Source organism: Hibiscus syriacus, unplaced genomic scaffold, assembly GCF_006381635.1.
Source record: "Hibiscus syriacus cultivar Baekdansim isolate YM2019G1 unplaced genomic scaffold, ASM638163v2 tig00111594_pilon, whole genome shotgun sequence".
NCBI lineage: Eukaryota > Viridiplantae > Streptophyta > Magnoliopsida > Malvales > Malvaceae > Hibiscus > Hibiscus syriacus.
In genome coordinates this window covers 661019-675175 of record NW_024063131.1, presented here as the reverse complement: position 1 = coordinate 675175, position 14157 = coordinate 661019, and the positions used below count along the sequence as shown (strand labels likewise).

Here is a 14157-nt window from a genome sequence, read left to right as displayed (position 1 = left end):
TCACCGGACTACCAGTGGTGACTCACCCCATAGCCTTGGCGTGGACGGCCGGCGTTGATCTTCTGGAGCCTTCATTCGGGACGTGGCAGCGGCGGAGGCGTCGGCAGTGGGCCATTGGACCACTTGGCAGTGAGGCGGCGGCTGGGATCTGGAAGCATCAGAGGCGGCTGGGTGTGGCTAGGGTTTAGAAACCCTAGCTGAAACCTTACTAATTTGTTTAGGGTTTCTGGTTGGCTGGACCGGTTCTAGTTGGCTTGTAACTGGGCCGGTCCAGTTGTAATTATTTATTAAATAATAATAATATATAATAATAATATATAATATTAATAATAATAATAAATACTAATAATAATAATAATAATAATATTAATAATGATAATAATAATATTAATAATAATAATAATAAAATGCTAATAATAATAATAATACTAATAATAATAATAATAATAATAATAATATTAATATTAATAATAATAATAATAAAATGGATAAAAAATAGTATCTTCAGGGTGAATATGATATATCATGTTAAACTTAGAACTTTGAGACCTTGTAATTGTAGGTTCGAATCTTCTCAGCACGAGCACCAGTACCAACCTGCATATCAAGACATATGCGACACAAACATACGTGACCCGATGCCACTTTGTCACATAAGTGAGAACGATACATGGAATGGAAGACTCTTAATTATTGCAATGCTTAGTTAATAGTATCTGCTAACTGCTACATAACGATGATGATCACCCGATATTTACCATAATACCATTGCACACAAGATTGATAGTTATTAATTTGTACTTAAGTCGGAGGTATGGGAATGGAATGGGGTACCTGTGATTTCCGTTGATTCCTTATCGACTATTGCTGCTCCCTTACTTTTATTTCATACCTGTAAGGAATAGATTTACGGACCAAAATGGAAGATAAAAGCTTATCTCAGATAATAATTTATAATTACCGATTAAAATATATACAACTGTAAAACAACAAAAGCAAAAACCATGAAAGCAGTAAATGATTAAGTTATGCCTCACAGTTTAGCTCTAAGCAGCTGCAAAGCACGATTCCTGTTCTGAAGTTGCGTCCTTTCTTCGGTACAGAAGATGCAGATCCCAGTTGGTTTGTGAAAGAGATCAACAGCTGTCTCCACCTTGTTGACATTCTGGCCTGCACAATAATTAAGCATAAAGAAATTCTCCAAAAAAATGGGGAATAGGGAAATGAGACGAAGAACTACAGATTCACTTGATCATAGTCCAATCCATATTCAATGCATTGATACCTCCAGCACCAACAGATCTTGCAGTTGTGAGTTCAATATCTTTTGGATCAATTTCAACCTCAACTTCATCAGCTTAAAGCCAAAATTAATATCAATCACAAATGAGCTCAAATGAAAAAGAACAAAAAAGGAGTTTCTGATCAGACATATTGAATGCAGCGGCTAAAATGCAATCTAATGTTTTGTTAAACAAAGGCGTGTAACACATTCAAAAGGTTAAATTAATTAATATCAATTCCTAGATTCAAAACAAAATTGAGATGACATCTTTCACACACAATATGTCACAAGTCAAATACGATTCATGGCAGTAATGTAATCTACCTCAGGCATGATGGCCACAGTTGCTGTAGAAGTGTGAACACGGCCCTATGACTCTGTTTGAGGAACACGTTGAACCCTAAGAATGTTGGGAAATAAACCGTGAACGAGTAATTTTCCTATAACCAGATTAGTGAGAATGCGAAATAAAAAACGGAAAAATAATACCCGAAATTGATAACGGAGTTCAGCCAATTGTGTTTACGTCTCCGGACTGCTGCAGATCTTTTACTATAGAGAAAATTTACAGGTGTTTACAAAACACTCACTACTCACAAGAAAGCTCTCTAGTATTGGGAGAAAGAAATGATTTTGGGATGATTTTGAAACTAAATGGGTATTTATAGTTGAAGCTTGAGGACTAATCTTATAAATACCCTAAAGTTCAATGACTCAATTTGGTGATTATCCCTTGCCCAAATTCAATAAAATAGGTTGCCTAACTTTGAAATTTAAAGCAACTTCCCACCCTTGAATTTCAAGCAGCCACTGGCTGGTAGCATTATTTGACCAACAATCTCCCACTTGAAGACTGATTTTAATCTGTCTTCACACCTCGATCAATGCAGCAGTATTTCTGGTTTTGTTATTCTAGCATGCCAACTGAAGTTGAACACAACTTCCATTTGTCCGTAGTCACCGTCTTTGTCAACATGTCTGTCGGAGTTTGAGCTCCACTAATCTTTTCAAGTTTCAAAATCCCATCTTCCAGAAGAGACCGGATAAAATGATATCTCAATTGTATGTGTTTCGTCCTGGAATGAAAATACAGATTCTTTGCTAGATGGATAACACTTTGACTATCGCAATACAAGACATTGTTTTCTTGTTTCTTTCCTAACTCTTCCAAGAAACTTTGGAGCCAAACCATCTCCTTGCTGGCTTTCATAACAACGATATATTCAGCTTCAGTTGTGGAGAGAGCAACTATCTTCTGTAGTTGAGAAACCTAACTCACTGCAGTTCCTCCTAGAGTATAGACATACCCTGTAGTGCTTCTTCTGATGTCGACATTTCCGGCTAAGTCAGCATCTACATAGCCTGGTAGTATCATATCTCCACCTTTGAAACAAAGTGCTTTATTTGTGGTTCCTTGCAGATATCTGAGGATCCATTTGACTGCTTCCCAGTGTACCTTGCCCGGATTATTCATGTACCTGCTAACAGCTCCCACTGCATGAGCAATATATGGTCTAGTACAAACCATGACATACATCAGGCTTCCAATTGCTGAGGCATACGGCACCTTCACCATGTATGCACGTTCCGTCTTTGGTGACTCTTCTTTAGAGAGTCTGAAATGAACACCTAAAGGTGTATTTACTGGTTTAGCATCTTGCATGTTGAACCTGAATAGTACTTTGTTGATGTACTCAGCATGTGATAACATCAAAGTCCCCGACTTTGTGTCTCTCTTAATCCTCATCCCAAGAATCTGATTTGCAGCGCCCAGATCCTTCATAGCAAACTACTTCAACAATTTTTGCTTCAAGTTTATAATCTCTTGCATGTCTGAGCCTGCAATGAGCATGTCATCAACGTACAACAATAAAATAAAGAAGCTATTGTCGAACCTCTTAATGTAGCAACAATGATATGCTTGGCATCTGGTAAAACAACTGCTACTCATGAAACTATCGAACTTCTTGTACCACTGTCTAGGAGCTTGTTTTAAACCATACAAGCTCTTCTTCAACCTGCATACCAGGTTTTTCTTGCCTGCCTCTATTAAGCCTTCTGGCTACCTCATATAGATTTTGTAATACCCTCAACTCAAATCTGACCCGGATACGAGTCCAAGATGTCACATTGACTAAACAAAACAATACTTAAAAAAATCGATAAAATATCCGAACTTATTTTATTAAAATAAGTTAATATAAATATATTAATACTAGTTTATCAAATACTCAGAGCATACACAACTTAACCCTTTAGTTACATGCCAACATCCATTTACATAACAAAATGACCTACTGATTAAGTTGCTTCTGATCTGATAGTTACAGGAGTAATGTTGTCCAGTTGCTTAACCTCGATCGTCTACTTTATCAGATCCTACGTGTGAAACACTCACACGCTAAGTCATCGACTTAGTGAGGCAATATAATAATAACAATAAAATATAAAGGAATTGCCAAAATGAGATGGGTTGCAATGATAAGATGTATGTAAACAATGCAACAACCATAACCATGTTTCTTACACATATACTTATCAAATTCACATTCATAAGTTCACCTTATTAAGTTCATTAACCCATGGTACCATACTAAGAACCTAAGGTATGTGAGTATTGTGAGGTTGTGCACTATGCTGTCACCACAGCTCGTATAATTGCCCCGAAGTGCCGCGTATAATTGCACCAGAGTGCCGCATAGAATTGCACCGTAGTGCCATATAATAATGTCCATAAGGACCACATATCATTCCTTAAGAATCATATACATATACTAGGGATCAAATATGTGTCTCACAAGACTTCACACATGTTCCAAAGAATATATATATATCCCGAAGGAACGCGTAGACCCTCTACCCTTGGCATGCCAACTATACCTATAGTTCTCATCTACATAACATTGGCTTTCACAATTCACATAATTTGTATCATTTACATACCTTTATCACATAAATCATATAACTTTTTCTTGCATATTCATGTCACATAATGAATATGGTATGAATTCATGTCATGTATCATAATATGAAATGCGATCATGTATCAAAATATTGAATCTAGACTTATCACAAGTCTAGAACTGAATAGAATACATATTCATGCTATGCATATGCACTCACCTAGATTTCTTTGTCTTTCCCTCGATCAATCCTACTTGTCGATTATTCCAGAACTCGTTTAGGATCGATATCTATATAGTAATTCATTGATACTTATCAGTATACTAATTAGTATATTCTAAACTATCATTTATTAGGCTAAAAGAAAAGTCATTTTCATATTTTAATGGAGGTATGCATCGATGCACTACACCATGCATCGTTGCATAAATCCTATTCGATGTTTGTATTTAATGGGGTGCATCGATACACTCCTTATGCATCGATGCATCGATGGCATTCGATGTTTGTATTTTAAAAGAGTGCATCGATGCACTTCATGTGCATCGGTACACCTTGAACAATTTCTGGGATTTATCCTTGATGCATCGGTGCACATTGAATGTGCATCGATGCACATTGCCCAGAAATGTCTTTTAAGCACTAAAATCTCTTCTTAATCTTCTCAACACTTTATATATCCCCTCTTTTTATATCCCTAAATTGCATACTCTTACTTAAACTAAATATTATCCATTTCATACCTCTAAAACTTAGAAATCCAATTCTCCATATAGAATTTAAGAATCTTACCCAAATTCCAACATGTTCTAATTTGAATTCTAACACCTCATACTTCTTAGTTAGCTTTATGACAAGTCAAATCCCACTTCTAATTCTTATTAGGAACTCTAATCCAAGATTTAACTTTTCTACTTCCTTTCTTTAATTCTTCATATACTCCTCATCTTATGGTTTTAAGATAATCTAAGCTTTCCTTAAGCTTAGTTATCATCTAAGGATCAATAAGCAACCTTAAATGCATCAAGAATTTAATCAACAAGAAAACTCACCTTTAGCTTGGTCTCTCGATGGAGAAGAAGTGAAGAAGAAGAGAAATCTGGAAACTTGTTCTATTCATTTGCCTTCCACGTGGATTTAAATATCCTCATCTAATATTTAATTATTTACCCTATTAAAAGACTCATTTACCCCTTTAGTTCCTCCTTCTTTGTTAATTGATCCTACACAAAATATTCCCATTAAATCTTTCAACTATTCAATTTATCTACTTTTGTCACTAAATTTTAGAATTTCATAATTTGATCACTAATCCGGTATGGAGGATGTTACAAATCTCCCTCCCTTAAGAAAATTCGTCCTCGAATTTTCATTGTACGAACAGATGGGGATATTGAAGTCGCATATCTTCTTCACGTTCGCACGTGGCTTCTTATACCTTGTGATTTCTCCAAAGAACCTTGACCAACGAAACTGTCTTACTCCTTAACTGTTTGACTTCATAAGCCAATATTCTCACTGGTTCTTTTTCATATGTCAAATCCGATTGGACTTCTACTTGTGCTGGTGCAACGATGTGAGAGGGATCAGACCTATATCTTCGTAACATGGACACATGGAAGACGTTATGGATCTTTTCCATTTCCGGTGGCAAGGATAACTGATATGCCACGGGTCCTATTCTCTTAACAACTTCATATGGCCCAATGAATCTAGAACTTAACTTTCTTTTCCGACCAAAACGTAATACTTTCTTCCAGGGAGATACTTTAAGGAAAACTTTATCTCCAACCTCGAATTCAATCTCTTTTCTTTTAAGATCAGAATAGGACTTCTGTCGATAAGAGGCTACTTTGAGGTTATGCTGAATTTCTCGAACTTTCTTTTCTACATCTTGAATTAAATCCGGACCAAGAACACTTCGATCTTTGAGTTCATATCAATTTAATGGAGTACGACATTTCCTCTCATATAATACCTCATATGGGGCCATCTTTATACTGGATTGATAACTAATGTTGTAAGCGAACTCTGCCAGCGGTAAATACTTTTCCCATGATCCTTTGAATTCCATTACGCATGCTCTCAACATATCTTCCAATATCTGAATAGTTCTCTCTGATTGCTCGTCAGTCTGAGGATGAAAAGCTGTACTAAAGTTTAAACGAGTTTCCAACGCTCAATGCAAAGATTTACAGAATCTAGAAGTGAATCGAGGGTCTCGATCAGAGACTATGGAAACATGCACACCATGCAATCTAATAATTTCTCTAATATACAGCTCAGTGCACTTTTCCATAGAGAAATTTGTTCTAACCGGAAGGAAATGTGCCGACTTAGTTAATCGATCAACAATTACCCAGATCGATTCTCTTTTGTTCGGAGTCAAGGGTAACCAAGAAACAAAATCCATCGTAATATTTTCCCATTTCCATTGAAGAATATAAAGCGGTTGCAATAATCCTGACGGAACTTGATGTTCAGCTTTGACTTGTTGACATATCAAACACTTAGACACAAATTCGGTGATGCTTCGTTTCATCCCTGGCCACCAAAATCGATCCTTCAAATCCATATACATCTTGGTTCCACCCAGGTGCATCGTTAATGGACTGCAATGAGCCTCTGTTAATATTTCTTTCTTCAAGTCTTCATTGTCGGGTATCACAATTCTTCCTTTACAATACAGAATTCCATCTAACTTAACCTCAAAGTCTTTAATCTCTTTGCTCTTTACTTGCTCAATTCTTTTCAAACACGTTTCATCTTTACTTTGTAATTCTCCTATTCGCTCCAACCATGCTGGTTTAAGTTTTAACTCTGCACAAAGACCACTGTCTCCAGTTAAAGATAATCTTGCATCCATAGCTCATAATACTGCAAACGTTTTCTTGCTTAAAGCATCTGCTACCAAGTTAGCCTTTCTGGGATGATAGTCAATTATCATATCATAATCTCTCAAAAACTCCACCCATCTCCTTTGTCTCAAATTAAGCTCTTTCTGAGTCATCAGGTATTTCAAGCTCTTATGATCCGTATACAAATAACATCATTCTCCATACAGATAATGACGCCAAATCTTGAGGGCGAACACCACTGCAGCCATTTCTAAATCATGGGTGGGGTAATTCTTTTCATGTGGTTTCAACTGCCTCGATGCATATGCTACCACCTTCCTTTCTTGCATTAATACATACCCCAACCCGTTATGGGACACGTCACTGTATACTACAAAATTCTTGTCAGATTCCGGTTGAACCAATATAGGAGTTTCTGTCAGAATTCTCTTTAAAGCTTCAAAACTTTCTTGACATTCAGAAGTACAAACAAACGGTAAATTCTTTCTCATCATCTTCGTTAAAGGCAACACTATCATCGAAAAATTCTTAACGAATCTTCGATAATAACCGACAAGTCCAAGGAAACTTCGAACTTCAGATACATTCTTTGGAACTTCCCAGTCCATTATAGCTTTAACGTTCTGAGGGTCCACTCTAATCTCATCTACCGAGATCACTTGCCCCGAGAAAATTACTTCGTTTAGCCAAAATTCACATTTGGACAATTTCGCATAAAGATTCTTATCCCTGAGAATTTGCAAAACTAGCCTCAGATGTGCGCTGTGCTCTTCAATGGATTTTGAGTACACCAATATGTCATCAATAAAGACAATAAAAAACTGGTCCAAATAGGGCTGAAAAATCCTGTTCATAAGATCTATGAAAGCAGCAGGTGAATTCATTACTCTGAATGGCATTACAATGAATTCATAATGACCATATCTCGTTCTGAAAGTCGTCTTCAGAATATTTTTCTCCTGAATCTTCAATTGATGATAACCCGAACGTAGATCGATCTTTGAAAATACTGAAGCTCCTTTTAGTTGATCAAACAAGTCATCAATGCATGGAAGGGGATACTTGTTCTTGATGGTCACCTTATTAAGCTGTCGATAATCAATACAGAGACGCATTGATTCATCCTTCTTCTTAACAAATAACACCAGAGCTCCCCAAGGTGACACACTTGGTCGAATAAATCCATTTTCTAACAACTCTCGCAATTGATTCTTTAACTATTGCAATTCATTCGGAGCCATCCGATAAGGTGTCATTGCAATTGGAGTTGTTCTTGGTATTACTTCAATATGAAATTCTACCTCTCTATCTGGAGGTAATCCTGGCAACTCAGCCGGGAAAACATCAAGGAATTCTCGAACTATTAAAATCTCATTCAATCCTTTTTCTTTAGCTCTTGAATCTATCACATTTGCAAGAAATCCTTGACATCCCTGTAGCAACAGTTTCTTAGCTGACATTACTGATATTACATTTGCTAAAGGGTTAAACCTTTCACTACTCACACTTATCTCTATTCTTCTTGGACTTTTCAGGGTTACATTTTTTGATCTACAATTAACATCTCCATAGTAACGAAACAACCAATCCATTCCCAGAATCATTTCAAACTCGTCAAAGGGTAATTCCATCATATTAGCAGGGAATTCAATTCCCTGAATCTTTATGGCACACCCCTTACAAACTTTGTTCACCCGAGCACTATGGCCTAAAGGATTAGTTACTATAATCTCATTACTCGTAGCTTCTAAGGGAATCCTCAATTCCTTTACTAACTTACTCTTAATGTAAGAATAATTAGAGCCTGGATCAATCAGTACCAATACTAATTTATCATACAGCTGAAAAGTGCCTGTTATAATATCAGGGTCATCACGTTCTTCACTTGTCTTTAGATTGTACACCCGTGCGGTTGACCGAACTTCAGGTTGAGCAGAGGATTCAGACTGGTTCCTTCCTCTACCTCTTCCCCGTCCTCTTTGTAAGGCAGAACCAACTCTTTCAGATGGTGTAGGCTCACCAACCATCAATGGACAATCTCGGATAAAATGTTCGGCATCTCCGCATCGAAAACAAGTCCCATCAGCCATTCGACAAGCCCCAGAATGGTTTTTCCCATAGTGCTGACACTGTCTCGCTTGACTCGGAGTAGATCTCCCAACACCAGATCCCACTGACTGCGTCTGTCTAGGTTTTGCCTGACTTGCTCCCCTAGCAGATGATGCAACTGATTCTGATCTAGCTTGTGATCGAAATCCTGAGTCTCTTCCTCTTTTTGATGGTGTTGAGCTAGAAGAAACACCCGTTCTCTTTGATGTTTGAACTCTAAAATCCCCGAATCTCTCATTCTAAGCTCTTTCAAGAGCCTTGGCACGATTGATCACCTCTTGGAACGAGGACAAATTCAATACTATCAGCATCTCTTTCAATCTAGGGAGTAAGCCCTCCACAAACCATTCACAAGCCTCTTTTTCAATAGGCACAAGCTCGGATGCAAACCTACTCAGCTTGTTGAACTCACATTCATACTCATATACAGAGCGGTTCATCTGTTTCAAATTCAAAAACTCCTGCTTCATCTGCCGAATAAATTGATCTCCAATGTACTTGTTTTTAAATTCATCTAAGAACAAAGACAAAGTCAACTGGTCACTGGACATCCTCATGGTGAGGTTTGTCCACTATATCCTCGCCTGACCCCTCAGCAACGAGACAACTCCATCTAACTTCTCTACTTCAGAACAGTGGAGATCATCCAACATGATTTTCAAATCATTTAACCAAAGATCCGCCGCAACCAGACCTTCTTCGGCTTCTCCCTTAAATTCTGGAGCTCCTAAACCTCTCAACTCTTTTGCTACATTCATCATTTGAGTTGGTGGAGCAGGAGGTTGAAGACGCGTCAGAATAGCATCCAACGTCCTGAAGAAAGTATCTTGATATTGTACAGGCACTCCCTGAGATACCTGTCCTTCACCTTGCCTGGCCAGGGCAGGTGAATTACTGCTTTCAGCAGGCCTATCTTCTCCCTCTTCACTTCGGGAGCTACTATGTCCGGACATCTAATAAAATAAACACATTGTTCTATTAGAAAAACAACATACACATACTATACCAGATCAGAAGTTCTCACTATTTGTTGGCATGTATTCCATTTAGAGACTCTATAGACTCTGATTTATGCCTAGAATCGACTAAACCATAGCTCTGATACCATTAAATGTAACACCCTCAACTCATATCCGACCCGGATACGAGTCCAGGATGTCACATTGACTAAACAAAACAATACTTAAAAAAAACCGATAAAACATTCGAACTTATTTTATTAAAATAAGTTAATATACATATATTAATACAAGTTTATCAAAATACTCAGAGCATACACAACTTAACCCTTTAGTTACATGCCAACAATCCATTTACATAACAAAATGACCTACTGATTAAGTTGCTTCTGATCTGATAGTTGCAGGAGTAATGTTGTCCAGCTGCTTAACCTCGATCGTCTACTTTATCGGATCCTACGTGTGAAACACTCACACGCTAAGTCATCGACTTAGTGAGGTAATATAATAATAACAATAAAAATATAAAGGAATTGCAAAAATGAGATGGGTTGCAATGATAAGATGTATGTAAACAATACAATAACCATAACCATGTTTCTTACACATATACTTATCAAATTCACATTCATAAGTTCACCTTATTAAGTTCATTAGCCCATGGTACCATACTGAGAACCTAAGGTATGTGAGTATTGTGAGGTTGTGCACTATGCTGTCACCACAACTCATATAATTGCACCGAAGTGCCACGTAGAATTGCACTGGAGTGTCGCGTAGAATTGCACCGTAGTGCCATATAATAATATCCATAAGGACCACATATCATTCCTTAAGAATCATATACATATACTAGGGATCAAGTATGTGTCTCAAAAGACGTCACACATGTTCCAAAGAATATATATATATCCCGAAGGACCGCGTAGACCCTCTACCCTTGGCATGCCAACTATACCTATAGTTATCGTCTACATAACATGGGCTTTCACAATTCACATAATTTGTATCATTTCCATACCTTTATCACATAACTCATATAACTTTTTATTGCATATTCATGTCACATAATGAATATGGTATGAATTCATGTCATGTATCATAATATGAAATGCGATCATGTATCAAAATATTGAATCTAGACTTATCACAAGTCTAGAACTGAATAGAATACATATTCATGCTATGCATATACACTCACCTAGATTTCTATATCTTTCCCTCGATCAATCATACTTGTCGATTGTTTCAGAACTCACTTAGGCTCGATATCTACATAGTAATTTATTGATACTTATCAGTATACTAATTAGTATATTCTAAACTATCATTTCTTAGGCTAAAAGAAAAGCCATTTTCATCTTTTAATGGAGGTATGCATCGATGCACTACACCATGCATCGATGCATAAATCCTATTCGATGTTTGTATTTAATGGGGTACATCGATGCACTCCTTATGCATCGATGCATCGATAGCATTCGATGTTTGTATTTTAAAAGAGTGCATCGATGCACTTCATGTGCATCGGTACACCTTGAACAATTTCTGGGATTTATCCTTGATGCATCGGTGCACATTGAATGTGCATCGATGCACATTGCCCAGAAATATCTTTTAAGCACTAAAATCTTTTCTTAATCTTCTCAACACTTTATATCCCTCTTTTTATATCCCTAACTTGCATACTCTTACTTAAACTAAATATTATCCATTTCATACCTCTAAAACTTAGAAATCCAATTCTCCATATAGAATTAAGAATCTAACCCAAATTCCAACATGTTCTAATTTGAATTCTAACACCTCATACTTCTTAGTTAGCTTTATGACAAGTCAAATCCCACTTCTAATTCTTATTAGGAACTCTAATCCAAGATTTCACTTTTCTACTTCTTTTCTTTAATACTTCATATACTCCTCATCTTATGGTTTTAAGATAATCTAAGCTTTCCTTAAGCTTAGTTATCATCTAAGGATCAATAAGCAACCTTAAATGCATCAAGAATTTAATCAACAAGAAAACTCACCTTTAGCTTGGTCTCTATATGGAGAAGAAGAAGTGAAGAAGAAGAGAAATCTGGAAACTTTTGTTCTCTTCATTTGCCTTCCACGTGGATTTAAATATCCTCATCTAATATTTAATTATTTCCCCTATTAAAAGACTCATTTACCCTTTAGTTCCTCCTTCTTTGTTAATTGGTCCTACACAAAACATTCCCATTAAATCTTTCAACTATTCAATTTTTCTACTTTGGTCACTAAATTTTAGAATTTCACAATTTGATCACTAACCTGGTTTGGAGGATGTTACAGATTTCTTCCTCCAAATCACCATAAAGGAAAGTTATCTTTACATCTAACTGCTCAAGATGTAAATTCTCTGCAGCTACAATTTTCAACACCAGTCTGATTGTATACAGTTTTACGACTAGAGAGAAAATTTCATTGTAGTCAATACCTTCTTTTTGCTGAAAACATTTGACAACCAATCTTGCTTTGTAGCATTTGCTCCCATCATGCTCTTCTTTGATCCTGTAAATCCACTTGTTGTGGAGCGCTTTCTTGCCTAGTGGTAATTCAGCTTATTCCTACGTCTGATTTGACATAAGTGAGTCCATCTCATCTTTCATGGAAGACTCCCACTTGATTGAATCCTCCACCTGCATTGCTTCATCATAACACTCTGGTTAACCATTGTCAGTCAGCAACAAGTAGTGCAAAGAAGGCGAATAACGCTGGGTTGGTTTAGGAATTCTGGAGGAACGTCTCAGTTCTGGTGTGCCTAGTTCTTCTTGAACTGCTTCAGGACTGATTTGAACATCATTTCCAGAAATCTCCTCGAACTCAGCAAATTCCTTTGTTTCAGCTTCGGTATTGGAGCTACTCGATTCTATGGTTGCGCTGTCTTTGTACATCACATTCTCATTGAAAATGACATCTCTGCTTCTGATGATCTTCCGATTTTCATACTCCCAAAACCGGTAACCGAACTCATCACCACCATAACCAACAAAGGCACATTTGTTGGACTTAGTATCAAGTTTACTTTTTTTAGCAGAGTTTATGTGTACATAAGAAATACAACCAAACACTCTTAAGTGTGAAAGGTTTATTTCTTTCTTGCTCCAAAATTTCTCTGGTATTCCACCATCCAAGGGAACTGAGGGCCCACGGTTGATCAGATACGCTGCAGTGTTGATAGCTTTAACCCATAGCATTTTGGGCAAGCCGACATGTATCGTCATACTTCTGGTATGTTCATTCAGAGTTCTGTTCATGTGCTCTGCTACGCCATTCTGCTGCGGTGTCATGGGACTGTTGTCTCCATCTTGATCCCATTATTTACGCAAAATTCTCTGAATCTTCTATTTTTGTACTCTCCTCTATTGTTAGACCTCAACCTCTTGACTTTCAAACCAATCTCACTTTCCACCATGGCTTTCCATTTTCTGAAAGTATCAAAGACTTCTGATTTCTTCTTCAGAAAATAAACCCACACATTCCTTGTAGAATCATCGATGAAGGTGACATAATATAATGAGCCTGCAAGAGATGGAACTGGAGATGGTCCCCATACGCCAGTATGAACCAACTCTAACTTTTCTACCTTGGGTGTCTTGCCAATCTTTGCAAAACTGACTTTCTTTTGTTTGCCAAACATGCAATCCTCACATAGTCCGACATCTACACTCTTTAGATTCGACAGCTTCCCTTTTGACAAAAGTGTCTTAATCCCTTTCTCACTCATATGACCAAGCCTTTGGTACCATAGGTTTGATTTTCCATCAGCATCTGCTGCAGAAATGATATTCTCTAAATTTGATGTTACATAGAGAGTATCAGTCTTCTTACCACCAGCAATGACAAGTGCTCCTTTGGTAATATTTCATTCACAGCCTAAAAAGGTTGTACTATAACCTTCTCCATAAAGCTGTCCTACAAAAATCAGATTTCTTTTGAGGCCATAAATATGTCTCACTCCTTTCAGCGTCCAGGTGGTCTGGTTTGGCAACTTTAGTCGGATGTCTCCTTTTCCGAC

General features: G+C 37.2%; 1 pseudogene; it reads right to left on the bottom strand.

The window, feature by feature from the left end:
• Positions 1-14157, bottom strand: part of LOC120165735 — a 51048-nt pseudogene that overhangs the window by 18636 nt on the left and 18255 nt on the right.